Here is a 24080-nt window from a genome sequence, read left to right as displayed (position 1 = left end):
TCTAATATATTATTTTCTTACTCTATATTTTGTTGTATTTTAATATTTTAATTCCACAAAAATCAAACTAATTTTATTATTGTTTGTGAAATATTGTTTAAACAATTGCATGTGTTTAAAAATAATAAACTTTTATTCTATAAGTTAAAATATATGAACAAAGAAAGTTTTTAATTTGCAATAAACAAATTTATTTATTTATATCGAAATGTAATAAAAATTAAAATGTATCAATCATTATTGAAGGTCATTGAAATGCCCAATCAGAGCAAACTATCCGCTGTCCTGCGCGTAGCACCAATAATTAATTTTTATTTAAAAAATTCCTGACGCCGTGGCAGTTAATCAATTTTAATTTTGCAAATTGCAAATAAAAGGTACAGTACACTTCTATAGGCAAAAAAAAATTCAACTTGTTATCTGCTTTATTTTCAGTCCTGTAACATTTTGAAAAAACGAATTTTTTTTGCGAAAGCTGGATTGCAAAATTTATTTTGCAAAATTTATTAAACCGATCTTAATGAAATTTACAGTATTATTTTAGTGTATCATAAAGCTTTTTTGAGTGAAATATGAAGGTCCTAAGTGTAGCATAAATGGTTGAAAAAACGTAAAATGCGAATACTTGTTTTTGTATAGTTTTTTCGCAATTATTGCTATTTTGCAACAAGGGTGACTATTTTTTAAATTTATAACCAATTCTATATTGTAGGAAATTTAATTATGCAACTTTTATGTCAGTACAACTTTTCTCGGAAATGAATACTTTTAAAGTTATAATCAAAAAACGAAGAAAAAATCGAATTTTTCCTTCACTTTTTGACATTTTGACTATTTAAACAATGTTCCGGACATTTTTGAGAGGGAGGATAACTCAAATATTATTATTTGAGTTATTTTCAAGCAATTTCTGCAAAAAAATTTGAGTCACCTCTCAACGTCCAAATGTACTAATATTTTTACAGATCCGCCCTGGTCTATTAAGCTAAATAAAAATAAATTCTATATTATAAGTTTATAGACTAAAAGAGTCTATAAACAATAATTTTGATAATTTTTAAACAATTATTCAAACAATTTTCAATACAGCGAAATAGATGCTTATTGCTTCTGAGGGATGGACCGGAGTCGTGGTCTTATCGCTTTCGAAGTGTATAAAATTTTAGATAAAATAATTAATTAAAGATTAAAGATTAAACTTGTAGAACAACTGTACCTTATTTACGAAGCGGTCAAGAAGACAAAAAAACTATAGACAAACATTGTTAACCAGACACAGGACCGGCTTAATAAATTAATTAATTAATAAATAAACAAGTTAGTAACTAAACAAAGTTGTTTTTCCATGTTTTAGTATCTTGGCATTTCTTCTCTTCATTTAATTATAATATTAGCACATGAAGAGGGGCAGGAACGAGCATAACTCGACACAAGAAGAGCAGAAATTTTTCAGAGAATTAGTAGCCAGATCACCTCAACATAAATAAATAGCAAAACAGCCAGAATCAAGCATGGATGAAATCAAACAAATGCTGCGCGGCCTTAAAATACACCTACATGATATGGCAGAAATAAGGAGAGAAATTAAAAATGACATCATGGAAATGAGAGAGGACATAAAGTACACCAAAAAAGAGCTGCAGAAAAACTGAGAGGAAATAAAAAGCATGGCGAAGCAAATCACCCAAATGAAGGAAGAATGCACGAGAGAACAAGAAGAACTACATAAGAAAATCAAGGAAGTTGAGGATAAAATGAAAAGGGTGGAAAAGCAAAAATTCAAAACAACCTAACAATAACTGGACTTACAACGAATACCGATAATGAAGATACACTCAAAGAAGCTTTGGAAAAAATGATTCAGACAGAGCTCCTTTTGAAAACAAAGATACGTAGAGCCCAAAAGTTAGGACAGGATAGATGCATAGACGAAATAGTAGAATGGAATGACAAAATAAAGATAAAGATACTAAAAATTCAGAAAAATATAAGAGATATAGCCAGTGAAGAAAAGAAAAAAGGTGCTATCGTAAAACTGGGCTACCAGAAATTAGAAGTGAACGGGAAGAGAATGAAGTGGGGTTCGCAGGTCCCAGAAACTCACAGAGGCAAGCAAGTTAAAAAACTAAAGGTCAAAACTAAACCCGGAACTATGATGACGATTAGGAAAAGAAATGGGACGAATATGAGGAAGAAAATGATTTACTAGACAGAATGAAAAATCATACAAAAATAGAACAGATTATTGGCAAAATGAAGAGGAAAATCAGGAAACAGAAGAAGAAACGGACTCTCCGGTGCAGAGAGCTCATTACTCATTCACCTTCTACTCTAAACTATAAAATATATGAAACTGAAGCCAAGAAAAATAAATCCAATAATACCTTTTATCTCAAAAAACGTTAGTGGAGTTGGATCCTCCTAAGTAAAGAGGCAGAAAGAGGGCTCATAAAATGGCATCCTATATCAAATAGACTAATATGTAGTAGCACAACTCAATTCAAAATAAGAAAGATAACCATTATTCAATGTTACGCACTTACAGAGGTAAGCGAAGAAGATGAGAATGAAAATTTCTACCAACAATTAACAGATACCTACTATCGAAAAGGTGAACATAGGAGATATACTCGTAGTCATGGGAGATCTGGACGCGAAAGTTGGCAAAGACAACAAGGGAGTGGAAACATGCATGGGACCACATGGACTAGGGAATAGAAACAACAATGGAGAGAAACTTATAGAACTTAGCCTAGAAAACAATTTTGTCATTAAAGGAACGATTTTCCCATACAAAGACTGCCACAAAATAACCTGGATATCACCAGATAATAAAACGCAAAATCAAATAGACCACATCTTGATTAATAAAAAATGGAAAAGTAGCCTTTAGAGGTACGAAATAAAAGATCAGCAGATATAGGAAGTGATCACCACCTACTAATAGCAGAAATAAAATTAAAAATCCAGACAAAAAGCGGGAGTAAATAATATAACAAACGAAGAGGATACAATATACAACGACTGAAAGACATTGAAATACAAAAAATGTGGAGTAACAAAGTAACGTTGAACACAGAAACTTTAAAATACACACAGACAAATATGGCAAACAAATGGTAGATAATCAAAGAGGCTGCACACCAAACTGCACAAGAAGTGTTGGGCTACAACGAAGAAAAAAATCAGAGTGGCTAAGTGATAACACATGGCAATTGATAAAAAAGAGGGAGAAGGATTTAAAAGCCGCACTAAATAGCGTGCATAGCAGAAGAGGCAGCCGAAACAAATAATCAGAGAAAGCTATATAGAACCACTAAACGTCTTGCAAATAAGAACTTCAATAGTGACAAACCACTATAAGACAAACAAGGACAACTGCTTACAACATCAGAAGAGCAAACACGAAGATGACATGAGTACTATAGCGAACTCATGACAGAAGAAGAAAATGAGCCGCCGTTCCAAGAGGGTAACGAAGTAGAGCCAAATGAAAATTACCTAAGAATAAACGACGAAACTTCAACGAAGAAAGAAATAACTGAAGCAGTACGGCACCTGAGGAACAACAAGGCAGCGGGAATGGACGATATCCCAGCACAACTGTGGAATGCGGACACTGAGAGGACCGTGGAGCTAATAGCACCACTATTAGCAGAGATATATAGGCTGAAGAAATCCTACCTAAGGAATGGAATAATGGAATTATAGTTAAAGCTCCCAAAAAAGGGATACAGCTATGCGAAAACTGGAGAGGAATAACGCTGTTATGTTCCATAAATAAAATATTAGCATTTATTGTTCACTAAAAATAAATAATATAATAGACACAACTCTCAGAAAATAACAAGTGGGTTTCAGAAGGGGAAGATCCTGTATAGACCAAATCTCGACGGCAAGAATCATCATAGAGGAAACTATAGAAAAGAACGCAGACTATAAAAAATAATAAAACATACAGCCCTGTGGAAAATCGTAAAGCTAAATAAATTACTCTTAAGATCATTGGAATAATCAAAATGATGTATATAATTGATGGATTCGACCGTTACTTGATGGAAGTTCATTTTATCTAACAATAAAAAACTGAAAACGTTTGTTTTCTATACTTCCACAAAATTTATTATATCTAAGTGACTACAGCTGTTTCGGCGGAGTGCCTTTCTCAAGTAATATAGTTTACAATGTGTTTGCCTTTTTAATCTTCAACTGAAGAGGTTGAGGAGTGGGGAGCTGTTTGTCTCGAGTTGGTCATTCAGAATTATATCTGTATTTTTCAGTTTATTAATTTCCATAGATTCTAAAAAAATAGCTTAAGGCCTTTATTTTGAATATGTAGAATTTTAAACTCTTCATTGAAAGAATGATTATGATCTAGAAGGTGAAGTGCGTATGTAGAAGTGTCTGTTTTTCTATTGTTGAATGCCCTTTTGTGTTCTGCTATCCGTTTGTCAAAAGTTCTGCCAGTTTGACCGATGTACGTTTTCGGACAGTCACCACAAGTTAGTTTGTACACACCACTCTGTAGTTGCTTTCTCTTTCGGCTTTTATTGTTCTTAATATATTTGCTTAAGTTGTTGTTAGTTCTGAAAGCTGGTGTTATTCCTTTCTTTTTTATGTATCTGGCTATTGTTGTTGTTATCTTGCCAGTATATGTGAGAGAGCAGAAGGTACTGGGTTCTTTCTGTGGTGGTGGATACACTAATTTCAGGGCTTTCTTATGGAGTTTTTGGTTTAAAATTTTGTTAACTGTTTGTTCGTTATAGCCGTTGTTTACTGCTATTTGTTTAATGATGTTTAGTTCTATTTCGAAGTTATTTTTTGTCATGGGAATTTCTGTCAGTCTATGTATCATGCTATGGTAGGCTGCTAATTTGTGTTGTGTAGGATGGGATGATGAATTGTGTATAGTTGTGTCAGTATGGGTAGGTTTATGATATATGGAGAACTCATGTTTGGTTCTACTTGAGAAAGGCACTCCGCCGAAACAGCTGTAGTCACTTAGATATAATAAATTTTGTGGAAGTATAGAAAACAAACGTTTTCAGTTTTTTATTGTTAGATAAAATGAACTTCCATCAAGTAACGGTCGAATCCATCAATTATTTACAGGAAGCCAATACAGGGCTATTGACCATATTGTTTTCAAGATTGCTTTTAAAGCGTAGAGTAACAACACAAAATATCTGGTTTCTAAACATGTGCGTGAAAAACAACGTGTTCCCGAAATACATAAAGTTAAAAACCAACAACCGCAGTGCCGCTGCCATAGCAGGTATCCACCAGGGTCAAACCAGATGGCTGAAACGGGATAGGAGCACCCAATACAGAAAACGAGATATTATAGCTGTTTATCTTAAGGTATGTCATTCAGAATTACATTATAGATTAGATAATATAGAATTTGACATCCTAGATTCTAAAGTAAGAACTGAAGTAGATAATTTAATAGACAAAAAATTTAATACACAATGTAAAAAACTAAATAATCTAATTTGCAATAGTAAAAAACTCAATACTTATACAACAAATTTTTCAAATCATAGTTTTTTCAATAGATTTATAAACTTAACAGATACTAAATTCAATAATAGTGAAATAGAACTTTTAGAGAAAAGATTCAAACACAACTTGCCTCAACATAATAATCAAAAAAATTTAGAGTATTTAGGTGTAGAGTGTGAAGTAGCGTTAAACAAAACTGCCAAAAACATAGAAAAAAGCATCATTGCAAAATCTATTACTGATGTATGTAGTGAAACTAATAATTCCTGTTTCAAAGAAAACCAAATAGCCGTTTCAATTAAAAATAAATCAATAAAACATGACATAATATTTACAAAAGCAGACAAAGGTAACACTACTATTGCTATCGACAAACGAGACTATAATAACAAAACAATAGAATTTTTAACTAACCAAAACAGTATAAAACTAAACAAAGACCCCACAGAAAAATACCGAAAACAAATTAAACTAGCCATTGAAAATTCAAAATCAATACTAAATCCAACAGAACAGAAATACCTTAATATTATGAACCCACAACCTCCTAAATTATACTCTTTTATTAAACTACACAAACCTGACCACCCAATAAGACCTGTAGTTTCTTTTTATACAGCTCCGTCATATAAAATTTCAAAAAAACTGTCAGATATTATTACAGAATACACTAAATTTTCACCTAAATTCACCGTAAAAAATACACTAGAACTAGTTAATAAAATACAACATTTTCAATTGCCCAAAAACTCCAGACTAATTTCATTTGACGTAAAAAATCTTTTTCCTAGTGTTCCTCCTACAGAAACTTTTGTTTTAGTTAAGAATCTTTTAGACCATAATAGTACAAATCCGATCATTGCATCTGAAATTTTACACCTTCTTGAAATTTGCATAAATCAAGACTATTTTGAATTCAATAATCAAATATACACAAACAAAAGTGCAGGACTTATTATGGGTAATCCTCTAAGCCCATTGCTATCAGATATATTTATGAACCAACTTGAAACAACAATTTCTAAACATCCCGTATTTAAACAGTTCTTATATTGGTGGAGATACGTGGATGATATACTAGTAAACTTTACAGGAACTAACAGACAACTTGACCAATTTCTATCATATATTAATTCACTTTATAATAATATTGAGTTTACAGTAGAAACAGAACAGAATAACTCTATAAACTTTCTAGATGTAACGATTTCCAGACTACACAACAAACATGAGTTCTCCATATATCATAAACCTACCCATACTGACACAACTATACACAATTCATCATCCCATCCTACACAACACAAATTAGCAGCCTACCATAGCATGATACATAGACTGACAGAAATTCCCATGACAAAAAATAACTTCGAAATAGAACTAAACATCATTAAACAAATAGCAGTAAACAACGGCTATAACGAACAAACAGTTAACAAAATTTTAAACCAAAAACTCCATAAGAAAGCCCTGAAATTAGTGTATCCACCACCACAGAAAGAACCCAGTACCTTCTGCTCTCTCACATATACTGGCAAGATAACAACAACAATAGCCAGATACATAAAAAAGAAAGGAATAACACCAGCTTTCAGAACTAACAACAACTTAAGCAAATATATTAAGAACAATAAAAGCCGAAAGAAAAAGCAACTACAGAGTGGTGTGTACAAACTAACTTGTGGTGACTGTCCGAAAACGTACATCGGTCAAACTGGCAGAACTTTTGACAAACGGATAGCAGAACACAAAAGGGCATTCAACAATAGAAAAACAGACACTTCTACATACGCACTTCACCTTCTAGATCATAATCATTCTTTCAATGAAGAGTTTAAAATTCTACATATTCAAAATAAAGGCCTTAAGCTATCTTTTTTAGAATCTATGGAAATTAATAAACTGAAAAATACAGATATAATTCTGAATGACCAACTCGAGACAAACAGCTCCCCACTCCTCAACCTCTTCAGTTGAAGATTAAAAAGGCAAACACATTGTAAACTATATTACTTGAGAAAGGCACTCCGCCGAAACAGCTGTAGTCACTTAGATATAATAAATTTTGTGGAAGTATAGAAAACAAACGTTTTCAGTTTTTTATTGTTAGATAAAATGATGTATCAGTAAAACAACATGTCAGGTATTGCATAAAGGACAAATGACCGATAAATTAACAATCGAAGTAGATTTAAAACAAGGTAACATATTGTCACCTTTACTCTTTAGTATATGTCTTAATCATATACTGGAAAAACAATTGAAAAAAAAACGGGATCCCTTGGAACTACCGTCAGTACAAGAAACTAGCAGATATGGAATACGCAGATGATATCTGTTTCGTAACGAACACAATAGATAATATGAAGAGCATGTTAAGGAAGCTGCAGGTAAAATCGGCAGAAGTGGGCCTTAAAATGAACACGAACAAGACAGTAGAGATGAGAATAGGAGTATCTAACTGTGACAAACTATACATCAACCAACAAGAAATAAAACAGGTTCAAAAATTTTGCTTCCTAGGCAGTATAATCAGTGCAAAAGGTGGAGCTTAAGCAGATATTAAACAGAGAAAACGAAAAACACAACAAGCCTTTGGAACCCTCGCAAATATATGGAGATCAACACAGATCAGCCAAAATAATAAAATAAGGCTATTTATAAGTAACGTGAAAACTGTGCTCCTTTATGGGAGTGAAACATGGGCAATAACTGACGGAAATGTAAATAAAATCCAAGTTTTTGTAAATGTATGTCTACGTAAAATTCTAAAGGTATATTGGCCCAATACCATAACAAATGTAGGACTATGGAGGAAAACCAAATAAGAACCCATCAGAACAACAATAAAGGGGAAAAGATGGAACTGGCTGGGACACACCCTGAGGAAAGAAAAAGCAAACATAACAAAACAAGTATGTACTCAAATGGAGTGCAGTAGGACGAAGAAGCGGAGGACGCCCGACCAAAACATGGAGGAGTACCATTGAAGAAGACTACAAAAGTATGAAGAAAATCTGGGGAGAAATAGCAACCATGGCCAGAAATAGGGAAGAATGGAGAAGCTTCGTGGATGCCCTATGCTCATTCACGGAGTAACAGGATTGGATATATATACTGAGGCGAAATGCAGCGTGACACACGATGCTTACTTTCTCCGTATCTTTTTAACATATACTCAGTGACATTAGAAGTGTTACACCCAGAGGGAATCATTTCTGGAACTTAATTTTTTGGCAACATGGTACATTTTCATCAAGAATGAAACGATAACAATGGCAAGACTTTTTATTGACATGTAAATATAAAAAAATGAATAATGTGTTTGGCGACCCCCTAGCTGAATACAATCCTGTACACGTCTAGGCATTGACAAAATGAGATGATCGATATCTGCTTGTGGCAGCTCGTTCTAAGCAACTTGAATTTCATGGATTAACTGTGCCAGATTCTGTGGAGGATGGTGCAAAGTGGACAGTCTCCTCCCCATCATATCCCACACATGTTCGATAGGATTTAAACCAAGTGAACGGGGAAGTCATGACAAAAAGTTAACGCCAGCTTCTTGGAAAAATCCATAGTTCGACGAGCAATATGGGGACGTGCGTTGTCTTCCTTAAAAAGGGCGTTTCGATGCCCGTCTAGATAAGGCAGTAAAGTGGTTTGTAAGATGTGATCAAAATAACGGGTATTTGTCATATTGCCTCGAATAAACAAAAGTGGTGAGACCGGCTACCATAGGCAATAACTCCCCAAACCATTACTCCAACTGTCCTGTGTAGATGCCTCTCAACAGCAAACCCGATACCTCGTCGCTCTTCACGGCGGCGACTTAGCAGCTTACGGCCATCATGCACACCTAAACAAAATCGCGATTCATCGCTGAATGCTGCATTATGCCATTCTGCCACCCAATGCTGCCGTTCTCTGCACCAATTCAAACGTTGATGACAGTGGTCTGCAGTCAAAGGAAGCACTCGTCGTGGGTGTAATGAAACCAATCCAAAGGCTCGAATGCTACGGTATAGGGTACGTATAGTAACAAGTCTACCTTCTACTCCAAACCATTGGTAAGCAATTTGACGCGCAGTAGCAAAACGGTCTCGCAGAGAAAGGAGTATAAAGCGTCTATCTTGACGCCCTGTGGTACGCCTAGATTGACCAGTTGGTCTTCGTCGTGTTCCTCTACCTTCGTTTGTCCACACACGACACACTCGTATACCTGTCATTTCTGTACAATTAACACGACGGCCAATTTAGCGATACGACAAACCCATATCTCTATAGGCAATAATTCTACCCCTGTCAAAATCGCTAAAAAGGTAGTAATTTTGGTGTCTTTGAAGTCGAGGCATATTCTTGTACTGAATATAATTAGACTGAAGAATAATAACTAAAAATTTCTGTATTAACCGGCCTTCATAGATTGGTCTTTTCACAAAAAAATTTAAAGGTAAAACTTTATTTTTACAAAAACTGTAAAAGATAAAACATTGATATTGTTATCATAGCATGCTTTAAATATAGTCACTGTGCTGCCAAAAAATTAAGTTCAAGAAATTATGGTAGGGGAGCAAAGTATGCTAAATGTGCAGTCACTCGAGCGCTTTGGGGACCTATTGGGTTGTGAAGAGTAGGTCCTAAAACCAAAAAAAGTTAAGTAAAGTTTTCCATTTTAGTGGGCGCTTGCCATTTTTTAATTTAATTTTCCATTTCCAACAATCGTTTTTTCCGATTATAACTCCATCTATCCATAATTCGAAAAAATGTTTCGAATAAAAGTTTTTTATTTTTACGTAAGGAATCCAAATCTGCAATAAAAAATGAGGGCTCCTATTTAAGATTTTAAAGTAACCCCCCACCCCACATCCATGGGGGGTCGTGTTTGGTGCCATTCGATAGATTTTTCAAAAATATTGAATACGTGTATTTTACAGTTTTTCGATCTGATGTTCATTTCGCGAAATATCGCGGGATTCGTATTTAAAATATTAAATTTATCCCCCACCCCTCTCCGTGGAAAGTCGTGTTTGGTATCACTCGATAGATTTTTAAAAAATATTGGGCCCATATTTTTTAGTTTTTCGATCTGTCATTCATTTCGCGAAATATTCGCTTTTTTGTTGTGAAACTTTGGGACTCACCCATTTACTTACGCCAGTCTCAAAAATTTAGATTTTTGAAATATACACTCTTTTGCATGTACTTAACTTACCTTATCTTAATCTGACAATTTCGAGTTTTTTTAAGGATAGATTTTTTTTTTCGGGCCCCCCTTAACGAACTCCCCTGTGTTAAGAGCCAATATATGGTAGAGGTACATCTGCAGGGTACCAGGTTTCTCCCCATATACTAATCTGACGCGCTCGAGTAACTGCATAAATCCCCGCTTGGGCTCCCCTACCATTATTCCTTCTGGGTGTAACATTTCCAATATCACTGAGTATATTTACATAGCTGTAGTGTACGGTGTAGTTTATGTTCCTCAAAATTAGACTCCGACACAAGAGGTATACAGTTACTTCTAATTCCGCAATTATTTGAAGTTTACTACGAAGCGACAATCAACTCTAAGCCAAGCCGCACACCAAAGAAACATGAAACGAAAAACATGAAACATGAAACGAAAAACATGTTTCATGAAAAGAAAACATTGCTAAACAAATCTCAAAGTCCACCTACCAATGAAACGAGTGTGATTCATGCTCATGACACATTTTTATTTTCGGAGAGTTTCATAAATGGCCGGACATATATTTGTTTAGCAGTGGTTTATTTCCATGAAACGTAATTTACGTTTCATGTTTCTTTGATGTGCGGCCTGCTTTACTATTGTTGGCACTTGTAGGACTATACTGAATTATAAAATTTAAAAAACTGAAAACCGAAACCGTTTTATAACGACAGTGATTATAATGGGACCCATGGGGCCACTTAAATGTCCAATATTAACTTTCATCATGAATTAAACTTAAGCACATTACACACTGGACTATAATAAATGTTTTATACCTTTTTTCCTAAATGATAAATGAAACTTTTCAAGATAGACAAACTTCTTAATTAAATTGTATTATTTCTCAGCGTGAAACTAAAATTGTAAGTTCTTCAGACAGATGGAAAAACTCTTATTAAATTATTAAAGGCAACGAAAGAAAAAACTTTTATTTACTAAATCAATGTCTACCCACGACCAGTAAATTTAAACGAAATAACCAGCTAGGCGGCGGCGGGGTAGCTTGCTTTTGCCCCGAAACTTCCAGGGTAATTTGTTTGTGCTCCATCTTGAATTATCTTTTTTCTTTTTTTGTTTACAAAGATTTATGGTCGTTTGCTTGTTTTTACTTCTGGGAACCGACCGGACCGATTGAATTTGGGGAGGATGTTTCGCGAAATGAATAGGAGAATAGGAACTTATTCGGGATTTACCCTATCCTTTCTTTTCTCTGCGGCGGTTTACGAATTAAAGTAAAATTGTTGCGTTGGGATTCAATCACACGGGTTTTGGAAAACCACGAGATCATTTATCATAAGTGGATAAAGGGGATCTCTCCTAAATAATATAGATAACAGTGAATTTAAAGGATTTAACGGCAGATGAAAATTTCCAAATTTTTTACACGACGTGCATGAATTTGAATGAATTATAATTAAATCATTAAATGAAACTCGCATTTATAGCCGTTATTTTTGATAAGTATACAACATTTATAAAAAAAATCAAAAAACGTAATCAATTTACAAGAAAACATCAATGAAATAAAAATCCAAATGGGTGTCAGACAGAGTGAGACCCTATCACCAAAGCTTTTTATAACTGCCTAGAACGTGCTTTTAATATCCTATCGGGATCATAAAGGGGTAAATGTCGAAAGGAAAATACTGCACCACCTGAGTTATGCTCATGATATAGTTTTGATAGGAGATGGAGATGACTTTCGCGAAATTAACACCTTACTAGAACAACTAGAAAGAGCTAGTAGAAAAATCGGTTTAAAGATAAATATCCCCAAGACAAAATACAATGACGAACCTCGTACCCAGTGATAATTTAACAATTCAGAAAAGACGAACTTAAACTTGTTGATAAATGCATATACCCTGGACACGAAATTAGAATAGACAAGGACAACTAAACAGGTCAGGTAACAAAAAGGATATCACATAATGAGCAGCATACGAATCTCTTAAAAACGTATTTAAAGACGGTAACATATCGGCTAATGTGAAGCGGAAAGTCTCACAAACGAAAACCTGCGAAACAGGACAAGAGATACATGTTGTAGATAGAGCTTGCAGATTGAACTGGAGATGGACTGGCCACTTGGCAAGAATAAGAAATGTAATGTAGACACCCAAGTTAACCGAATGGAGGCCAACAGATAAACGAAATAGAGGAAGACCACCTACATGATGACAAGGTGATATACGCAAGATGGCCAAAAATTGGATCCAAACTGCATAAGACCGTACACTCTCTATAACGTCTATACCAATTTCAACCATTGCTGTTAGAGTCTCCTTTGGTTTGCTGTCTATCCCCGTTTTTTTTCTTGGTTGGTTGACACCTTTCTCTATCTCGGCTTCTAAAATGAATGGCTCTGCCTCGTTGATAACATGTTTTAAGTGTTCTGAGTCTAATGCATATTTTAAAGTGTCTTTGTATAATTTTGACCAGAAATTTTTCCAGATTTCTGCAATTCCATTTATGTCTCTTTTTACTTCTCCATTGTGGTCTTGAGTAGCTTAAAGTTGCGGTTTGAACTCTCGGGCCAAATATTTAAATTTTTTAAAGGTAATTTAACTTTTGCATGTTGCTACAGTCCTTGACACACGTTTTTTATATTGTTGTGTTCACCTCTGGTGCACATACATTTTATTTTCCTGCTTAGCTTCGCTATTTCTTGTGTGTTGTTTTGTTTTTGTGATATGTTGTAGCACAACTGATTTCTGTTATGCTTCTGTCTGTTTTCTACTAATTCTACGATCTCCTCTGACATCCAATGTTTGTTGTTTTACATATTACGTGAGGTCTACTCTTTTTTCGCTGAATGCACCCACAGCTTTTTATTTCATTTATAGCTTTACAGAAAGCTGCTATAATGTTTTGTTTTAAACCCGTCTTATTAAAAATTTTCCCTTGTATTTTGTGTTGGTGATACCATTCATTAAAATATGTTAATGCCCACCCTGTTAGAAATATTACAAAATATTTCACAACAATGAGAAACATTCTGAGAAACTGATCCCAACAAATAAGTTTTTGTAGATTTTGCGACCTTTAAAGAACAAAGTATGGCGGGCGTTTCTCTCGTTTTGTTGAGGAGAAGCTAGTTCGAGGTTGACACCCAAACTGCGAGTATGTAGCAGTTTGAACTCACAGACTGGCCACACCTTACCGGCATCAATTAGATATTATAGTTATGTGAAGTCAAATGAATGATTCATACTTTGTTGTGACTGTTGAAGAATACCCGTGAAAAAGTTTCACTCCATAAATTGGATTTTGAAAGTGAAAAACAGATACCCATGAATTGCGACTTAGATGGTGACCGGTATGGTGTGGATGTTCTGTTTCCCTTTTTTTTTGAACTTTGGTCCAATGCTATCATCTATTTGGAGTCACCGATGAGATGTCTGGTTTTGTCTCAATTTATGTCCTGTTTCCCATTGTCTAAGGTTTGTTCTGTTTTCGTCATAAGAAGCCCACCCACGTGTTGAATGGAAAGTTTTGGTTTAGGGTGGTGTGACAAGAAAATGTTTTTTAAAAAGAGGTACTGTAAAATTTTGTTTTTTAAAGTGATTTACTTCCAAGTCAATATTAAAATTTGCAGTTGGTAAAATTTTTTAATATTTTTTAGAGAGATTGCCTTCAATATGGTAAAAATTAACTTAAAAATTTTTAAGATGTTATCCTTTGTTCAATTTTGTTATTCTAGTTAAAAATAAATTCCTTATAATAATATGTAAATTAAATAATAAGCAGTGACATCTGACAGCTACATAATTTTGAAATATGTAGGTCAATCTTGTTTTGAAATACACTGCTCAATAAAGTTTGAATATTTTTTTGTATTGGTAAAAGTCATATAAAAGTTATAGTTTTTTTATTGGTCATTCCTGTAGTAAAGTTTATATTTCCTATTTGAGAATGTTTTTTCTAAGTAATAAAAATAAAGTTTTAAAGTTTTAATAAACATTTTAACAATGTATCTACTTTTATTTCTGTAACTCTTTGGAAAATTATTAACCAGATTTCTAATACAACTGTAATTGAGTTTTAGTAAAAAGGAAAAGAAAAAATGGCATACAAGCCAAGAATGATGTTGAAAGAGGTCCAATTAGACCCAAAAGAAGAATCTCATGTGAATGTCACCCCAATTGGTTCCCGTAAGTACGAACATACGGCCAGTAAGTACCCAATAGTGAATCAGAGGACATTTCAAACGGCGTCCAAAGTTTTTTAAATAGTAGAAAGGTCCTCCAGTCTGTGTAAGTATCCTTTGTTTACTTGGTAATAGTAGTTAGTTTTTCCAAACCCCTCCTATTCCTTAAGACGAATTCACGACCTGCTCACCGAACAACCAACTGATGCGCCGTTCGCAAAAGAAGGTTTAAGTATCTGTTTCTTCTTCTTTAGTCCCATTTCGACCCCCAGTATACATGTAGTTACTTATATCCCTGACCTTATCAGAGCAGACATTCATAACGCCTCACATTTCATCTTCTAATATTTATGGTTGGTCGTTCTTTATCCGTTTCACCTGGAATTCTTCTGGATTATTTGTCCTTAGCAGGTTTGTCTAAAATATTTTTCTAGTTGTAAGTAGTTTGAGCCTGAAATTCACTTTGTAGCTTACGATCTGTTCCGCGGCATGCTCCAGGCATAGCTTTTATGATTCTAACTGAGATTCTCCATATTTCCTTTTGAGGAGAAGCAGAGGCAACCTCAAACCAGATGGACTGATGATATTAAGCGAATGGCTGGTTAGGACTGGATGCAAAAACAGCGAACAGAAAACACCTAAGGGAGGCTTACATCTGCCGATGGATGGAGTAGTTGTTGATGATGATGTATATAATATGAAGTAAGATGAGCATGTAACAAAAAGTGAACTAAATTAAAGTGCCCAACTGACTATTGTACGAATTGTATACTACTAAACCGTACGATGCAGGAAAGATCAAAGAAAATAATTAAAAAGAGAATAACTAAAGCAGAGCTAGAACTCTGAGAGACCTCAAACGGAATAATGTATTTAATTATATTACTGAATTTGTACTACACCTTTGTACGGGTCATCCTGTTTGCTTTGAACTCAAGAGTTACGATGATTAAATCAGGTTTCTGTCGGACATGCAATGATTGCCTACAACTGGCGTTTATCAATATCACACATTTCGTCATATCTAATTATGACAGCAAAACTCGCTGATTAATAATTCTGTTACAACCATGAGGAAAATTAGGAGTAACGAATATGTGATATCTGGACATAGTAAGTAGTGGGTTTAATATTTATTGCCTTTTAAATATTGATTTCAAATTCTATTGAATTTAAAACTTTATGTAGTTTTAAATTAAGTAGGACGTAATTTTCATATAGTACATGGAATCACGGTTTTTGTTAAAAATTTTAAAAAACCGCTTGTAGTCGAGGAAATTAAACTGAAAAAATGGCAAAACCTCGCCATTTTTTCGACCAGCATCGATTTGTACAAAAATTTGTGATTAGGCTCATTTCACCCTCTAGTTCATTTTCTATATTGAGCTGTTGTACGCTTTTGGTTTTTTAAGGGTGAAAACTACCCCTAAAAATACTAGTAAAAAATTATAAAATAACATTTTAAACTTTAATATTGTCAACATTTGGTTCTTATTAGTTACATAATGATAGTTTTATGTTTTAAGATATACTATCATAATATTTCAACCTTTAAAAACACCTTTGTTGGAGCTATACAGGGTGAGTCATGAGGAACTGTACATACTCCTACCTCGTATAGAGGCCCCTATGGGGAATAACAAATGACCATTAAAAAGTGTCTGCTCCCATTGTTTAATAATATACAGGGCGAGTTTCGCATTTTGACAGAAATTTGTATTCGTCATAATTTTTGAACGGTCAGATCGATGTGTCTCTTATTTTGGTCAACCGTTACACTGTTGCCACCTAATCAACTGATTTATTCAAACTAGACAAAAATCAGGTCCGGCTTTAAAAAAATTAGTTCGTTTGGGTCTTAGAAAAAATTTCACCCTGTATAAGCTTTTTGAAAACTCTAATATGAATTTTACAAATTAGATAAATAGGCAATTAAAATAACATATTTATTTTTTTCCGCACACGATTGCTTAATTTTTTATAAAAAAATTAATTTTGATTATGAATTAAAAGTTTGGTAAAGTGAACCATAGATTTAAAAAAATTAACTTTTATTACCAAAATTAATTTATGTTACCACCAATCAACTGATTTATTCAAACAAGAAAAAAATCAGGCCCGGATTTAAAAAATAAGTTCGTTTTGGTATTAGAAAAAATTTCACCCTGTATACGCCGTTTGAAAACTCTAATATGATTTTTACAAATTAGACAAATAGGCAATTAAAATGGCATATTTATTTTTTCCCCACACGATTACTTAATTTTTTATAAAAAAAATCAAATTTGACTATGAATAATTAAAAGTTTGGTAAAGTGAACCATAGATTAAAAAAAAAATAACTTTTATTACAAAAATGAATTTTTTTTGAACAAATATTTAATTTATGTTACCACCAATCAACCGATTTATTCAAACAAGAAAAAAATCAGGCCCGGATTTAAAAAATAAGTTCGTTTTGGTCTTACAAAAAATTTCACCCTGTATACGCTTTTTGAAAACTCTAATACGATTTTTACAAATTAGACAAATAGGCAATTAAAATGGCATATTTATTTTTTCCCCACACGATTACTTAATTTTTTATAAAAAAAATCAAATTTGACTATGAATAATTAAAAGTTTGGTAAAGTGAACCATAGATTAAAAAAAAACTTTTATTACAAAAATGAATTTTTTTTGAACAAATATTTAATTTATGTTACCACCAATCAACCGATTTATTCAAACAAGAAAAAAATCAGGCCCGGATTTAAAAAATAATTTCGTTTTGGTCTTACAAAAAATGTCATCCTGTATACGCTTTTTGAAAACTCTAATATGAATTTTACAAATTAGACAAATAGGCAATTAAAATGGCATATTTATTTTTTTCCCCACACGATTACTTAATTTTTTATAAAAAAAATCAAATTTGACTATGAATAATTAAAAGTTTGGTAAAGTGAACCATAAAGTGATAAGAATGGGAGAGGATAGGCTACCAAAACGAGCACTGAATGCTAGAATGCAAGGAAAGAGACCGGTTGGGAAGCCACGAAAGCGCTGGGAAGACACAGTAAACAGCGACGCACAAGCCCTTTTAGGAGTCCGTTTATGGAGAAGAGCAGCCACAGACAGGCAAGGGTGGAGATAAAAAATAAAGGAGGCCAAGGCTCAATTTGGGCTGTAGTGCCGTAGAAGAAGAAGAAAGTGAATCATAGATTTAAAAAAAAAATAACTTTTATTACAAAAATGAATTTTTTTGAACAAATATTTAATTTATGTTATCGCCCAATCAACTGATTTATTCAAACTAGAAAAAAATCAGGCCCGGATTTAAAAAATTATTTTGTTTGGGTCTTAGAAAAAATTTCACCTTGTATACGTTTTTTGAAAACTGGAATATGAGTTTTACAAATAAGACAAATAGGCAATTAAAATGGCATATTTATTTTTCCCCACACGATTACTTATTTTACTTTATCATACTACATACGCAGTATGAGTATAATAGATAAAGTTATAGGATCGTGCAAAAATTTTTTTCAGATTTCACTTTTTTTCGACGTTTTGAGTCCCCCTGAGTCTAAAAAGCAAATAAAAAAAACATGTCGGAAGTATGTACGTATGTACGTACGTCGCCACCGCCCAGCAAAAACTACTGGACCGATTTCGATGAAATTCGGCATGAGTAAGTTTAAGAGAATTTTGTCGAGAAACTAAGCTTTTGAAAAAAACCTCTCAAAGGGGGGCCGAAATAGGCCGGTTATTTGGGGCCCATCTTTGCAAATTTTGAGCGAAACGAATGAAATTAACTTTAAGTTAGCTCATCGATAGGTAAATAGAAATACGGAATTTGACATTTCCAAATCCAAAATGGCGAACAGCATGGCCGACCGCCCACCCGATACATTTCCCTACCAATCTAAAAACTTGTTTAAGATAAATTTAATTTGAAAAATCATTTATATATCCTAAAGATGGGGCTATAACAAGAATATTATCGTTTTTCAGAAAAAGTTATGGGTTGCCTGTATTTAAGGGGTCAAAATTTGACATAAATTTGAACTAAATTTTCTCAAAAATGACTCCAAGGAATTTGTTGATTTTTTAATATGTTTTTGATATCCTATCAGTAAATTGAATAACATTAGTCAGATTTCTTAACTCCTCATAGGAGGGGAGTTATGAATTTTTTATAAAAAAATATTCGAGTGCCCGTAACTACCCCTGTAATAGAAATTAAAATTTGAAATTTGGAAAACATATATAGTACTTTATTATCTATTAGCACAATAAATTTTACCTGCAATATGCTTCCGGTTTAACCGGAAATGAAGAAAAAATCCTAATTTTTTACATGCGCCCTGTATATTTTTACATATTTTGAAAGAATGTAAAATTATATTTCCAATGACATAAAATTCGTTGCTGTAACTCAAAAACTAGAAAAGTTACAGAAAATTTAAATTTTGCTAGAATCTTGTGTGTGTCCCCTCTCACGCGATCATAGCAGATCATTATTATAGGGCAGTCAATGAGGGTATTTGGCTCCGAATTCCATCCTACTACATCGATGTACTTGATATTTTCACAGTAAGTAGGGAATAGCTCAAGAAACAAAATCTACCCTATATACTATGGCGCTTTTATCTTGGGGCAATTCCCACCCCTTCAAGGGGGTGGAAAATTTATTGGTCAAAATAAGCATGGAAGTGGCTAGAGAACCTATTTTTAAGCAAAAACTGATCTATACTTTTTTTTGAGAACTCAATACTTTTTGAGTTATGCGTAGTTGAAAATTGGCCATTTTCATTTAAAAATGACACGTTTTCGGACGGTTTTTTGTGAATACCTTAAAAACTATGCATCAAACTAAAAACAGTATTTAATAATTTTTTTTTTAATTATAAATAACAAAGAGATTCGTTCCTTCGTAAATTTTCTATTTATAATACAAAAAGAGATATAGTAGGTAAAAAGAGTTTGTTTTTTTGGTGCATGCTCAAAGTGCTCATGCTTTTGTAGTGTTTGAAAAGGCCTTTAAAACGAGCACCGTTAAATGTCGGTTACATTCAAACTAAGCGAGATATGGTGCAAAAAAATATATGACTAATGTACTTTAAGGAAAAATGAGAAGTACATACATTTAACCCCTCATTCACCAGAATTTAAATGCATTGTTTTTCTTTTGCAATACCTCTTAATATAGTGTTATTTCTACTTTCAAAAAGTTGGACGGGTGAAAAAAATAAGATAAAATTATAGAGCGCATTTTTAAATTTTCTTAAAATTCTTCCTTTTGCTCCATGCAATTCGAAAATAAAAATGTTCTATCCCCGAGAAGTGGTAAGAACCGCCCCCATGATAAAAGCGCCATAGTATATAGGATAGACTTTGAATTAGGAGATTGGGCTTTGGGCTACTCCCAAAATTTCATTACAATCCATGCAGTAAAATGCAAATATTGTAAACTATTAATTTCTCAGAAAAATGGACTAATTTGAAATGAAAGTATGACTAATATTCTATTGATTTATGCAATAATCTATAGTGTGTCCCCGAACATTTTCTCAAATGCGGGAATTAATGATGCGTAGAACCATAAAATATTTTCAAGTATACAAGGTGTTTCTAAAATATTAAAATAACGAGTAACTTTGTTATTTTTATAGAATGCCAGTATCTAGTACGATAATGATAATATATCGGTACGATAAAGTTCTCGGGCGGCCCTTCCGTCCAGAGTTTTTTATTAAAAAATAAAATTTGACTATGCATAAAAAGTTTGGCAAAGTTTTTGCATAGATTAAAAAAATTAACTTTTTTTACACAAATTGATTTACAAAAACAACGTTTTTCTTAAAATTAAAAGTTTTACCATTTTTTTTCTATAACACGTCTAGATCTAAAACTTCCCATAACACTTCTTTTGGACTCTATAGTTTAACATAGACGTGATCAAATTGATAAATTTTAAATTTTTCCACCTAATTTTTGCGATTTACAAGCTTGCAACTTTTACAAGAAATAGACTGAAAGTCTACAACAATTTTCATAGTCTTCATAATGGTAAGAGGTATGTGCTGTAAAAATTTCAGAAAAAAGAAATATTAAAATGGAACACAGTTGAGCGAGTTAAACCGTGAGTTCATTTTTTTTCATTTTTAGAAAATTCCGATTTTGACAAATTTGATTTTTTAATAAAAAATTAAGTAATCGTGAGGGGAAAAAATAAATACGTCATTTTAATTGCCTATTTCTCTTATTTGTAAAATTCATATTAGAGTATTCAAAAAGCGTATACAGGCTGAAATTTTTTTTAAGACCAAGACGAACTAATTTTTTAAATCCGGACCTGATTTTTCTCCAGTTTGAATAAATCAGTTGATTGGATGGTAACATAAATTACTTATTTGTGCAAAAAAAATTAATTTTTGTAATAAAAGTTATTTTTTTTTAAATCTATGGTTCACTTTACCAAACCTTTAATTCATAGTGAAATTTGATTTTTTTTATAAAAAATTCAGTAATCGTGTGCGGAAAAAATAAATATGCCATTTTAATTGCCTATTTGTCTAATTTGTAAAATTCATATTAGAGTTTTCAAAAAGCGTATACAGGGTGAAATTTTTTCTAAGACCCAAACGAACTAATTTTTTTAAAGCCGGACCTGATTTTTTCTAGTTTGAATAAATTAGTTGATTAGATGGTAATAGTGTAACGATTGGCCAAAATAAGAGACACATCGATCTGACCGTTCAAAAATTATGACGAATACAAATTTCTGTCAAAATGCGAAACTCGCCCTGTATATTATTAAACAATGGGAGCAGACACTTTTTAATGGTCATTTGTTATTCCCCATAGGAGCCTCTATACGAGGTAGGAGTATGTATATAAAAAATTACTCATCCTAAAAGAATAATTTCGGCTTGCATCGACTTAATAAAAATTTGGGATTAGGATCATCTCACCCTGTACTTCATATTCTATATCATACTTAAGCGCGTTGATTATTTTTAGGGGTATAAACTACTCTGTATTTTCAAAAATTATATAAAAACATTGGAAACTTTAATATGGGTAAAATTTGGTTTTGATTGGTTAAATAATGATTGTTTTAGGCTTTAGGATATAATATCATAATATTTCAACCCCCAAAAACTACCCTTAAGAACATTACAATTTTTATAAGTAGATAAATAATTTAATAGATGTAGTTTAATGGATAGTTAATAGGTATACAAAAAAAGTAGAATTAAAGAATTACAAAAACATTTATTTACACAAAAATACGAATTTACAAATATGTAGAAGTACAAATTCAAATAGTTTTTAAGTCATCTTCCAGTATACGAACCAGTTCTGGTTCTGGCGGACTATTCGAATATTTCGAAAAAAAAAAAATTCTTTTGATAAACATATCTCCTTCATTTTTAGCGATAAAAAGTTTTTAAAAAATTATTTCATAGGATTGTTAAAGAGCTATAAGACTGTGTAAATTAAATTCCGTTAGATCCCTTAGTTTTTAATTGGAGTGGGTTTAAAGGCTCGAATATGGGGGTGTTTGCTCGTAAATAGAGGTTTTAAACAGCTATGTCTTGCTAACTGTTTACTGTAATGAAAATATATGCACCATATAGTTTTAGTTATTAAAAAGGCTACAATTTAGTAGTTAATCATTTTTTTCGCACCTCCAGTATTTTCAGAGATATTTTGAAGTAAAATGTGAAAAATATGAAATTGCGAAAAATAAATTTTTCTTTAAACTCCAATTTTTCTAAAATTAGGCGTTTTAAATAGGTCAAGCTTCTTGGATGTATTGACAATACAAATATACAAGGAATTACAGAAAGGTGAAGACCTATTTTTAATTAGGAGGGTAGTTAGGGGGTTATTTTCACTGATTTTTTCGTAGAAAAAAGCAGGTACCGAAATTTTTTTGATCATAAGTCGCTTTCTTTTCGTGTTAGAAATTTTTTATTATATTCTTTGATAGGTTTAATTGTATACTTGATAAATGATAATTTAAATTTGCCTCGAAAAATGCAAAGTTTTCCCGTTACTTGGCTTTGAAAATTTCAAATTATACAGTTGACGAGAAAAGCTAACCTTTAACATGCCGTATCTCGGTTTGTATTGATGTTAAAGATATTATAGAAAAAGAATTTAGTTTGTTTTACTAAAAGATACAATTTTGTTATCTACAGTTTTTTGATTAAATGCTTTTCGAGGTATTCTCAAAAAACCCTCTAAATAAGTCGATTTTTTTGACGAAAAACTGTTACTTTCAAGCGTGATAACTCGAAAAATATTAGTTTTACGAAGAAAATTTAAAAAATATTTTTTTCTTAGAATCACGTTTTATATCGATTTATAGGTTAAAATGTAATAAAATATTCCCACCCCCGAGATGGGGTGGCAACCACCCCTCAAGGTTTTAGCATACAGCGGCATGATATAGAAAATGATCCTTGGACTATTCCCTACCTTCTGTGAAAATTTCAAGTAAATCCATGCTGGACGAAAAAATTTCGAGCCAAAATGCTTCATTTCCTCGACTATTGGATTGACATGAAATTTGGCAAACACATAGCTAACATATCAAAAAAAAGTGATAGTGTTTCGATGTGTGCTTTTTACCAGGGCGTGAGTTTCACCCCTTCTGGGGAGTGAAAAAAACATACGTTCAAAATAAGTCCGGAATTCGATACTAATAATTATAAGCAACTTTTATTCTATCTAGGTTTTTCACTTTTCAAGTTATTTGTGAGTGTTTTTCATTTTTCAACAAAAAACACACGTTTTTAGACGGATTTTCGCAAATTACTCAAAAAGTAAGTATTTTATCGAAATACACATTCTTAGCAAAAATATAGCCTGTAAAATAGTGAAAAAAATTGTGTATGTATGAGATATCTGGACCTAGCAGAAGCAGAGTTATAGCTAATTAAATATAGGTTTATATTGGTCAAATTCCAAATAGAATATTTCAACGTAAAATAACCAAAAAATTATGCACTTTTTTAGCAAACTCCTGACAACTTCTTTAAATATTTAAGAAAAGTTTTATTTTCTTTTTTTTTAGTTTCTGGTATCAACTATAGTAAGTTATGCTCAAAATAAAGTTGGTCCCTTTTGTTTTGGCAAAAAAATCGAGAAAATAGCATTTTACATAAAATTAATCATTACCGCTTTATAATT

The sequence above is a fragment of the Diabrotica virgifera genome, chromosome 4 (genome assembly GCF_917563875.1).
Source record: "Diabrotica virgifera virgifera chromosome 4, PGI_DIABVI_V3a".
NCBI lineage: Eukaryota > Metazoa > Arthropoda > Insecta > Coleoptera > Chrysomelidae > Diabrotica > Diabrotica virgifera.
This window is presented reverse-complemented; position numbering follows the sequence as displayed.